This window comes from Oncorhynchus mykiss, chromosome 9 (assembly GCF_013265735.2).
Source record: "Oncorhynchus mykiss isolate Arlee chromosome 9, USDA_OmykA_1.1, whole genome shotgun sequence".
NCBI lineage: Eukaryota > Metazoa > Chordata > Actinopteri > Salmoniformes > Salmonidae > Oncorhynchus > Oncorhynchus mykiss.
Window position 1 is genome coordinate 62,506,119 of NC_048573.1, and position 12,213 is coordinate 62,518,331.

Genomic DNA, 12,213 nt, shown 5'->3' on the forward strand with positions numbered 1-12,213 from the left:
GTGTAAATTCTACACATCGGAGTTATCGGATTCACATGGAATTGTTGTTCAATTTAAATGTTTGAATATGACATTTTTGTGATGGGATGAAATGTGATTTTAGCTTCTAAAATGTGAGATTTGGGTTTTCATAAAATAGGGCTCTGCTCACTCAGTGGCCCGCCCCTGTGAAGGGACATGGGCTATAAAACTTTTCAAACACGCCCTCCTCTCCCTTCCTATATAATGCCCTTGACGACAATATAACCTCCTGTTCTGAGGACGTGAGGACGACGGTCCGATGTCAGAATGGTTCAGATAATAACTACAGAACGAAGCCAACATCAGCGTGAGCTTTGGTGGCGAATGGTATGAACTCTTATTCACTACAGAAGTGATACCTCCTAGCCGTTGCGTTAGCAACAGCCGCTGCAAACGAGGGTTATGAAGGAACAGACCGAGTATCCCGTCTACCACACGACCACGTTACTACAACGTATTCAATTTACCAGCAAAGACATTCTTCAAAGGACAAAGCACTCGGTTGGGCAACACGGCCTTCCATCTACCACCAACCTACCGAAGCGCAGCTCAGAGTAAATGTTTATTGCATTTTCCTTTTCCAAATGGGCGGTAATTTAGAATGCATAAGATACTGTATTTACGATGGCACAGCTTCGCCCTTTGTTCCTCAGTCTTCCCGCTCTTTCACTCAAACCCAATCCCTTTTCTTTTGTGTAACCAGCTGTCATATCTGTTCCGCCCGCTAGGGACGTTTTCCTTTATGACGTAATTTGTAATCAAGTTATGATTTAATTATGTGTATGTGTAATTCTGTGTGATTAGTTAGGTATTTAGTAAATAAATAATTAAACCCAATTTTGTATTGCTGATTCAAATTGTTAGCCAGGGTTCGTGCAGATAACCAAGAATTTACAACTTTCAGATGAGACTGAATTAAGATGATGATTAATATTGACTGCTATTGTTGTAAAATATGACTAGGTCTTTAAGAGTTTGTGGTGCCCGACTCTCTAGTTAATTACATTTACATGATTAGCTCAATCAGGTAATATTAATTACAGAGAAATTATTTTATAGAGTAGCATGTCATATCACTTAATCCGGCATAGCCAAAGACACGACACAGCTATAAGAGCAAATGGACACATCTCTGATCCAGACATCCCTTTCCTGCAGTCAATGACCAAAAGCACCCTCTTGTCCTCATTGGTGGAATGTTATTCATATTTGTCCAAATGTCCAAAGAAAAAAAAAATAAACGACGAAAATCCGGTGTTTCTTTGTTAAACTGTTTTGTTATATTTCAGTCTTCGTTGATGTATATGAAGTTTAATATTGGGATTCAAACTCAAAATGGAATACAATTCAACTCTATATCTGACATGGTACCTGGTGTCTTCTTTTTCTTAAGCCCATAACCATGTGTGTTAGGTGTGTACTATTGTTTCAAAGTAGATTTGTTTAAGACTACCAATAATCACTCCATGTGACACTGATTTAGGTTCAGTTATCAAGAGGAAGAAGACAGGGGAGGCCCTCTGTCAAGTTATTTATTTGCTTTAGCCACGTAACCCCAAGCATCAATAATCAGAACCCACGGCTCAATCCAGGGAAAGCAGCTACTCTTTCTGGGGTCCAGCAAAATTAAGGCAGTTTATACAATTTTAAAAACATTACAATACATTCACACATTTCACAACACACTGTGTGCCCTCAGGCCCCTACTCCACCACTACCACATACCCACATTACTAAATCCATGTGTATGTTATCGTGTGTGTGTGTGTGTGTGTGTGTGTGTGTGTGTGTGTGTGTGTGTGTGTGTCTGTAATAATGTGTCTGTGTTGCTTCACAGACCCTGCTGTTCCATAAGGTGTATTTTTATCTGTTTTCTAAATCTAATTTTACTGCTTGCATCAGTTACTTGATGTGGAGTAGAGTTGCATGTAGTCATGGCTCTATGTAGTACTTTGTGCCTCCCATAGTCTGTTCTGGACTTATGCATGGGTATGCATGGGTGTCCAAGCTGTGTGCCAGTAGTTTAGACAGACAGCTCAGTACGCTCAACATGTCAATACCTCTCATAAATAAAAAGAGTGATGAAGTCAATCTCTCCTCCACTTTCAGCCAGGAGAGATTGACGTGCTGCCCTGTTCTGAGCCAATTGCAATTTTCCTAAGTCCTTTTTTGTGGCACCTGACCACACAACTGAACAGTAGTCAAGTTGCGACAAAACTAGGGACTATAGGACCTGCCTTGTTGATAGTGTTGTTAAGGCAGAGCATTGCTTTATTACAGACAGACTAGACCCATCTCAGCTACTACTGCATCAATATGTTTTAACCTTGACCGTTTACAATTTAGCATTACTCCAAGCTGTTTAGTCATCTCAACTTGCTCATTTTCCTTTTTTTATTACAAGATTTAGTTGAGGTTTAGGGTTTAGTGAGTGTTTTGTTCCAAATACAATGCTTTTAGTTTTAGAAATATTTAGGGCTAACTTATTCCTTGCCACCCACTCTGAAACTAACTGCAGCTCTTTCTTGAGTGCTGTCGCTGTAGTAGCTGATGTGTATAGTGTTGAGTCATCCGCATACATAGACACTCTGGCTTTACTCAAAGACAGTGGCACGTCGTTAGTAAAAATTGAAAAAAGCAAGGGGCCTAAACAGCTACCCTGGGGAATTCCTGATTCTAAATGGATTATATTTGAGAGGCTTCCATTACAGAACACCCGCTGTGTTCTGTTAGACAAGTAACTCTTTATCCATATTATATCAGGGTGTGTAAAGCCATAACACATACATTTTTCCAGCAGCAGACTATGATTGATAATGTCAAAAGCTGCACTGAAGTCTAACAAGACAGCCCCCACACTCATTTTTTAATGAATTTCTCTCTGCCAATCATCAGTCATTTGTGTAAGTGTTGTGCTTATTCAGTGTCCTTCCCCATAAGCATGTTGAAATTCTGTTGTCAATTTGTTTACTGTGAAATAGTATTGTATCTGGTCAAACACCTTTTTTTCCAGAAGTTTACTAAGGGTTGGTAACAGGCTGATTGGTCAGCTATTTGAGCCAGTAAAGGAGGCTTTACTATTCTTGGGTAGCGGAATGACTTGAGGGAACACACTTTTATGTAGACTTAGATTGAAGAGATTGCAAATGGGAGTGACAATTTCATCCTCTATCATCCTCGTTTATTTTCCATTGAAGTTGTTAGACTCAGGTGGCTTGTCATTGTTGATAGACTACAATATTTTTTTCACCTCTTCCACACTGACTTTACGGAATTCAAAAGAACATTTATTGTCTTTCATAATTTGGTCCGATATATTTGGATGTGTATTCAGCGTTTGTTACTGGCATGTCATCCCTAAGTTTGCATATCTTGCCAATGAAAAAGTCATTAAAGTAGTTTGCAATATCAGTGGGCATTGTGATGAATGAGCCATCTGATTCAATGAATGAAGGAGCCAAGTTGTCTTTTTTTCTCTCCAAAATGTTATTTAAGGTGCTCCAATGCTTTTTACTATCATTCTTTATATAGTTTATATTTGATTCACATTGTAGTTAACTTTTATTTTTTATTTAGTTTAGTCACATGATTTCTTAATTTGCAGTATGTTTGCCAATCTGTTGGAATCACTACAAAACTTATTGTATGACCTCTTATACACTATATTAGGCCCAGCCTTTGGAACTTTGGTTTTCCTAGATATGGCTATTATATTGTGATCACTACATGCTATGGATTTGGATACTGCTTTAAAGCAAATATCTGCAGCGTTAGTAAAGATGTGATCAATACATGTTGAGGATTTAATTCCTGTGCTGTTTGTAACTACCCTAGTAGGTTGACTGACAACCTGATCCAGGTTACAGACACTGGTTACAGTTTGAAGTTTTTTCCTGAGTGGGCAGCTTCATGACAGCCAGTCAATATTTAAATGACCCAGAAAATATACTTCTCTTTTGATATCACATACTGTACATTTTCAAGCATTTCACACATATTATCCAGATACTGACTGTTAGCACTTTGTGGTCTATAGCAGCTTCCCACAAGAATGGGCTTTAGGTTAGGCAGATGAACCTGTAATCATATTACTTCAATAGTATTTAACATTAGATCGTCTCCAAGGACTCCCGGGTGGCGCAGTGGTTAAGGGCGCTGTACTGCAGCACCAGGTAGACTTACTCAAGTTATTTACATTGGAGCTGATGGTCTTCCTACTATTGCACACCGCCTCAGTGCTAACAGTGTAACTCTGGTTTATAGGCTCATGATTACTGCTTGCAATAGCTTTAGGATAAACGGATATATTCGGTGCAATTAGGGATACATAAATTAAATTACTTACATTGTGTTTGCCAACGCCCCTAAGATCATGTACATTTGATGCAGCATTATGACGACTCATTGTCACAATGGTAGGGATTAACTGAGCTGGTCTTGGATCATTTACCAGTCATTGTTTCAATGCAGCCTTGAAATGCGAGTCCAAAAGCCAAGATGATTTGGTGGAGAACTACATGCGATATCATTGTAAGCAGACATTTGACTGTATTTATCTGAACCAGCACATTATTTTGCAACTGTTATGGTGCTCTATCAGGAGTCAGAGTGAAATGGGAGAAAACAGAAATAATGCCCATTTCTAATTATGAATTCTCAAGCTTGGGTGGCAGGTAGCCTACTGGATAGAGCGTTGGACTAGTAACTGAAAGGTTGCTCCCTGCGCTGACAAGGTAAAAATCTGTTGTTCTACTGCTGAACATGGCAGTTAACCCACTGTTCCTAGGCTGCCATTGAAAATAAGAATTTGTTCTAAACTGACTTGACTTATTGATAATTTACAATTTGGAGGAGGCCTATAAAATCTACTTCAGCACCCTTGGTAAATATAAGCAAAATGGGCTGTGAAAAAGAAATCACAAAAATGAATTAAAATTGATGTGAAATAAATGCAATAAATATTTTTCCACAAAACATGTGTGCCACAGTTATTGGCACCACTAAAAATGCTTATGAGTCAATTCTAACTGAAGTACAGTGCCTTGCGAAAGTATTCGGCCCCCTTGAACTTTGCGACCTTTTGCCACATTTCAGGCTTCAAACATAAAGATATAAAACTGTATTTTTTTGTGAAGAATCAACAACAAGTGGGACACAATCATGAAGTGGAACGACATTTATTGGATATTTCTAACTTTTTTAACAAATCAAAAACTGAAAAATTGGGCGTGCAAAATTATTCAGCCCCCTTAAGTTAATACTTTGTAGCGCCACCTTTTGCTGCGATTACAGCTGTAAGTCGCTTGGGGTATGTCTCTATCAGTTTTGCACATCGAGAGACTGACATTTTTTCCCATTCCTCCTTGCAAAACAGCTCGAGCTCAGTGAGGTTGGATGGAGAGCATTTGTGAACAGCAGTTTTCAGTTCTTTCCACAGATTCTCGATTGGATTCAGGTCTGGACTTTGACTTGGCCATTCTAACACCTGGATATGTTTATTTTTGAACCATTCCATTGTAGATTTTGCTTTATGTTTTGGATCATTGTCTTGTTGGAAGACAAATCTCCGTCCCAGTCTTGGTCTTTTCTTCCAGAATGGTCCTGTATTTGGCTCCATCCATCTTCCCATCAATGTTAACCATCTTCCCTGTCCCTGCTGAAGAAAAGCAGGCCCAAACCATGATGCTGCCACCACCATGTTTGACAGTGGGGATGGTGTGTTCAGCTGTGTTGCTTTTACGCCAAACATAACGTTTTGCATTGTTGCCAAAAAGTTCAATTTTGGTTTCATCTGACCAGAGCACCTTCTTCCACATGTTTGGTGTGTCTCCCAGGTGGCTTGTGGCAAACTTTAAACAACACTTTTTATGGATATCTTTAAGAAATGGCTTTCTTCTTGCCACTCTTCCATAAAGGCCAGATTTGTGCAATATACGACTGATTGTTGTCCTATGGACAGAGTCTCCCACCTCAGCTGTAGATCTCTGCAGTTCATCCAGAGTGATCAGGGGCCTCTTGGCTGCATCTCTGATCAGTCTTCTCCTTGTATGAGCTGAAAGTTTAGAGGGACGGCCAGGTCTTGGTAGATTTGCAGTGGTCTGATACTCCTTCCATTTCATATTATCGCTTGCACAGTGCTCCTTGGGATGTTTAAAGCTTGGGAAATATTTTTGTATCCAAATCCGGCTTTAAAATTCTTCACAACAGTATCTCGGACCTGCCTGGTGTGTTCCTTGTTCTTCATGATGCTCTCTGCGCTTTTAACGGACCTCTGAGACTATCACAGTGCAGGTGCATTTATACGGAGACTTGATTACACACAGGTGGATTGTATTTATCATCATTAGTCATTTAGGTCAACATTGGATCATTCAGAGATCCTCACTGAACTTCTGGAGAGAGTTTGCTGCACTGAAAGTAAAGGGGCTGAATAATTTTGCACGCCCAATTTTTCAGTTTTTGATTTGTTAAAAAAGTTTGAAATATCAAATAAATGTCGTTCCACTTCATGATTGTGTCCCACTTGTTGTTGATTCTTCACAAAAAAATACAGTTTTATATATTTATGTTTGAAGCCTGAAATGTGGCAAAAGGTCGCAAAGTTCAAGGGGGCCGAATACTTTCGCAAGGCACTGTATATTCCCATTCATATTTTACTTTTTTAAGTTCACCTGAGTGATTACGAACACTTAAGTGGTAAGCCATGACTTCCTGTTTCACTGGGGTATAAATATGAGGTGACACACAGGCCAAGTTCCCATAGTCATCCATCACTATGGGAAAGACCCGAGACTACAGTAATGATATGCGACTAAAAGTTGTTGAGCTGCACAAGTCAGGAAATGGCTATAAGAAAATAGCTCAACGGTTAAAAATGGCCATTTCCTCAATCAAGTTTAAAGCAACTAGAGATGTTAACAATCAGCCTGGAAGAGGACGTGTGTCTTTATTGACCCCACACACAGTGAGGAGGATAGTTAGAGTGGCCAAAAAATCTCCAATAATCACAACTGGAGAATTGCAGACAGTAGTTGGGTCTTGTGGTCAGAAAGTCTCCAAATCTACGATCAGACATAACAGTACATAACCACAAGTTGTATAGGAGTGTTGCCGTAAAAAAAGCATTTGCTGTCATCAAACAACAAACTCAAGCACCTACAGTTTGCCAAACGTTACTGGAACTTTCAATGGGACCGGGTTCTATGGTAAGATGAGACCAAAATAGAGCTTTTGGAAACAAACACCAGAGGTGGGTTTGGCATAGACAGAAATATAGCCATGCAGAAAAGTACCTCATCCCCACTGTGAAGTATTGTGGTGGATCTTTGATGTTGTGGGGCTGTTTATCTTCCAAAGGCCCTGGACAACTTGTTAGAATACATGGTATCATGGACTCCATCAAATACCAGCAGATATTACATTGAAACCTGACTGCCTCTATTATGAAGCTTAAACTGGGCTGTGGTTGGATCTTTGAGCAGGACAATGATCCTAAGCACACCTCAAAATCAACACAAAAATGGTTCTCTGACCACAGAATCAAGGTTTTGCCATGACCATCCCAGTCCCCTGACCTAAACCCCATAGAAAACCTGTGGGATGAGCTGAAGAGGAGAGTCCACAAGCGTGGACCTCGGAATCTGAAGTATCTGGAGAGAATCTGTGTGGAGAAATGGTCTCAGATCATTAAAATGCAAATCAATTTATAGCATTTTTGACATGCTTTTTTCTGGATTTTTTTTGTTGTTATTCTGTCTCTTACTGTTCAAATAAACCTACCATTATAATTATAGACTGATCATTTTTTTGTCAGTGGGAAAACGTACAAAATCAGCAGGGGATCAAATGCTTTTTTCTCTTACTGTATGTGAAAATGTTCATATTTGCTTCTACAACCTTAGACATAAATTACTGTAATTCAAGATAATCCATAGGATTTACTAAACTCCTGCCAGAATGCAATTAAAGCACCCAGAAAAGTCACATCTCTGTTGGAGATGCAGAAAACAAAAAGGAACCCTATTACATATGCTGTGGTCCTGTTACATATGCTGTGGTCCTGACACCATTTTGGGATAATGTCTGTACTAACATGTCATTGTGCACTTTATATCCATCCATATCCACGATTATGTCTGTTGGGAAATATAAATATTGGTGACCAATATCAAACAAAGTTTTGGTGTAGGTGTAATTGCTGCAAAAAATTTTATAGCTTTCAATTGGAAAGTATCATACTCACTGTCAGTAATGAACTGGAGGGCTGAACTATGTAGTTACATTCCATTAGATTCAGAGTCTAATGGAATGTAACTAAGCAAAATAAAATGCATATTTGATCAAATCTGGAAACCTTACATTGACCATCTTGAAATGTATGACATTTCCCTACAGACAGAATCGCGTTTGAATTATCAATGTATATTTGCTACGTTCAAGGACAGGTGTGGGCATGTTGTGGTGTGTATCGGGTGTAGTGTTTCTGTTGTTTTTGTGTGATGTTGTTTCTGTTTTTTCATGTTTATATATTTTTTAAAGAAGTGAACAAATTAGTCATAAAACATGCTGCTTGAAGAAAATCATACCATCCATCCCCTGTTTTCTGCTTCAGGAGTGAGAGAGAGAGTGAGAAACAGAGAGACAGAGAAACAGAGGCAGAGAGAGAGAGAAGAGACCCCTGAGGTCATCCTAATCAACCTCAATCATGTCACGGCTGCTGCCTGCCTGCACACACGCCGCCCGCCTCCTGCTTGGCTCGTAGGGTCTAGTCTTTGGCAGAAAACTGATAAGGCTGGAAAGGATTTGTTCAGTTTAGGCTCCCTCCTACTGCTGTATACTGCTGGGGACAGAGTGACAGACAGCCTGGAACAGCACCATAGGAACAGGTGAAGGGATGCAGGGGACCCAGAGATAGAACAGCCTAATCTCTATGGGGGGACCAACATCTACCACAGAGATGCATTCAATCACCATCACTCATCACTGAATGCTCAGCCAGCCACAAACAATGTAAAGTGATTTGATGTTGGCTGAAAAATTATTTATGAACCCAATCCACTGCAACACCAGATCCTCTGCCAATACCAATACAATTCATGTAAGTTTTCAGATATGAATACCTACTAATAACTACTACTGTATATCCTAATGCACATTGAACTATTGAATGATTTTCTGTCTGATTCGTGTTGTACAGTACAGATGAAAGGAAACAAATGGTTCCCTGGTGTGTCTCACATTAGCTTGGCAGCAGACAGGGAGCGTTAATCAAAGGGACAGACAGAGCCGTGATCCATCCACTAAGGATTGATGATGAAACCCATGTGAGCTGTCCACAGAGAACATGAGGTAACTACCTACCTGATGGGACTGGGAGGTAACGCTCTGGAGACACCTGGGACTCACCTGACTCTGTGCTGCACATTTCATGCTACGCAGCTAAATGTGTGCCCCTGATACCATACTGTTGTACAGGACCACTGACTACGTTGTCATATATATAGACATGATGTAAAACACCAGAGACATTGACTACACAGTTATAAAGATACAAGATACTGTAAACATAAGAGATATACACAAGTTACAAACAGAACCAGTCAATTTGACATCTACTGAGTCAAGGGTTTTTCTGTTTTCTGTATTTGTACTATTTTCTAAATTGCAGAGTAATAGTGAAGACATCAAAACTACGAAATAGCACATATGGAATCATGTAGTAACCAAAAAAGTGTCAAACAAATCAAAATATACTTTTAGATTCTTCAAAGTAGCCACCCTTTGCCTTGGTGACAGCTTTGCACACTCTTGGCATTCTCTCAACCAGCTTCACCTGGAATGCTTTTCCAACAGTCTTGAAGGAGTTCCCACATATGCTGAGCACTTTTTGGCTGCCTTTCCTTCACTCTGCGGTCCAATTCATCCCAAATCATCTCAATTGGGTTGAGGTCAGGTGATTGGGGTGGCCAGATCATCTGACCCAGCACTCCATTACTCTCATTCTGTGGAAGGGCTATTTGACCAAGAATGAGAGTAATGGAGTGCTGCATCTGGCCTACACAATCACCCGACCTCAACCCAATTGAGATGGTTTCGGATGAGTCGGACCGTATAGTGAAGGAAAAGCAATGAACAAGTGCTCAACATATGTAGGAACTCCATCAAGACTGTTGGAAAAACATTCCAGGCAAAGCTGTCACCAAGGCAAAGGGTGGCTACTTTGAAGAATCTAAAAATATATTTTGATTTGTTTGACACTTTTTTGGTTACTACATGATTCCATATGTTATTTTATAGTTTCAATGTCTACAATGTAGAAAATAGTAGAAATAAAGAAAAACCCTTGAATGAGTAGGCGTGTCCAAACTTTTGACTGGTACTGTACAGCATATACAAGAGGCATAAAACAAAGTCAAGATTTTGACAAATTGACTAGAGCTGCAAAGCTTCACATTGACTGAGGCAGAAGTGGGAAAAAAGATGCGGCCAAAAAGTCTGGCAACAGAAAATCATTCTTATCAAATATTTACACAGTGATTCATAAATGATACAGAAGAGTATGTGTAATCCAGCAACAGATACTATTAGAAAGAGAAACTCAGACACTGATTTGACACTGGTGAGATAGAAATAGTGGCAAAACATAATCAACACTTGAGCAGAGAGGAAGGAGTCTGTCACTGCTTAAAAAGATCAGAGGATCATCCCCACTTTGATGACGCACACACACACACACACACACGCAAACACAAGCACACGCACACATGCACGCAGGCACGCACACATGCATGCAGGCACGCACACACACACACGCTTACACACCACCACAACACACACATGCACACACTCGTGCACATACACACGCACACAGCCACACGCATACACAATTTAATTATGCAACAATAATGAACTTGAACCATTCAGCAAACAAAAGCCAGAGGTGTGCCATCCGTCTGCCTGCCTCTGAGACCAAAGCATCACACAAACAAGACAGGGCTCTCTCTCTCTTCTCATCCCCCACAAACTAACAACCTGTTTCCCACACAGCCGAGAGAAAATAACCTGGAGAAATCAATGATCAAAGGAAAGAAAGAGCTCAAAGCAACAGATTTTCACCAACTGATCCAATATAAAGTGACAGCTTGTACTCACCGGTGACTGGCTCTCTCACTATGTTTCCCTGTTCCCTCTCTCTCTCGCTCTCTCTCGCTCTCTCTCTCTCGCTCTCTCTCTCTCTTTCTTTCTTTCTTTCTCTCTTTATCTTTCGCTCTCTCTCTCCCTCTCTCTTTCTTTCTTTCTTTCACTCGCTCTCTCTCTCTCTCTCTCTCGCTCTCTCTCTCTCTCTCTCTCTCTCTCTCTCTCTCTTCTTCACTTACTCCCTCTCTCTAACTCTTACTCTCGATCCTCTCCCTCGCTAGCTCTTAGACAGAATGAGCTTCCACTGCACTCAGGAACTCTGTTTCTATGGGGGCGAGGCGAGAGCAAGCCAGCCAGCAGGATACTGTACTGTAGCAAATGTTTAGGGGCAGATACGTCCTCACTCAGTTCCAGAGCAGTTACAACCGCTTCACAAATAGCCTCTCCGCTAATCCCCGTTGTGGTGAAACACCCCCAAACCACTTCACTTTGCTATCACATACAGATGTAGGATCTTAATTTGATCACCCTGTGATGCAAGAAATGTAATACTTGTAGTGTGTTTGAGGTTTAAAAATGCTTCGGAAGTTTGTAATTTCCACTTTGAAATTGCAGGCTTGATGTAACAACACATACAAAATGATCCATTAATTATAATCCACATAATAATTCACATTTCCTGTTGCTGCAGGATTATTTTCCTGCTGTAGCAAACTGGCTCAAATTAAGATCTACACCTGTAGTGGTGTGTATGTAAGTGGAGACTAGATGTGGATGTGCATGCAGCGGGGGACAGAGAGGGAGAAAATATAACATAATATACACTCTGTAAATACTGTAATACTCTAAATACTGTAAATACTATAATACTGTAATAATGTAATACTGTGATACTTTAATACTGTACTACGTAATACTGTAAATACCATAATACTGTATATACAGTAACACTGTGAATACTGTAAATACTGTAAGTAGTCTGAAAGACATGTATAAGTTTAGAAGGCATGAATATTAATAAAGCAGACGTTCCTCATTAATATATTTTTTTAAAGG

General features: G+C 40.0%; 1 protein-coding gene across 1 annotated transcript in view; it reads right to left on the reverse strand.

Moving 5' to 3' along the window:
• LOC110532598 (synaptotagmin-6) overlaps positions 1–11,296 on the reverse strand; it is a 50,365-nt gene extending 39,069 nt beyond the window's left edge. Inside the window, exon 1 of the mRNA XM_036988620.1 lies at positions 11,173–11,296. The gene's annotated coding sequence lies outside the window, so the exon portion shown is untranslated. The remainder of the gene's footprint in view (positions 1–11,172) is intronic.
• Positions 11,297–12,213: the final 917 nt, after the last annotated feature.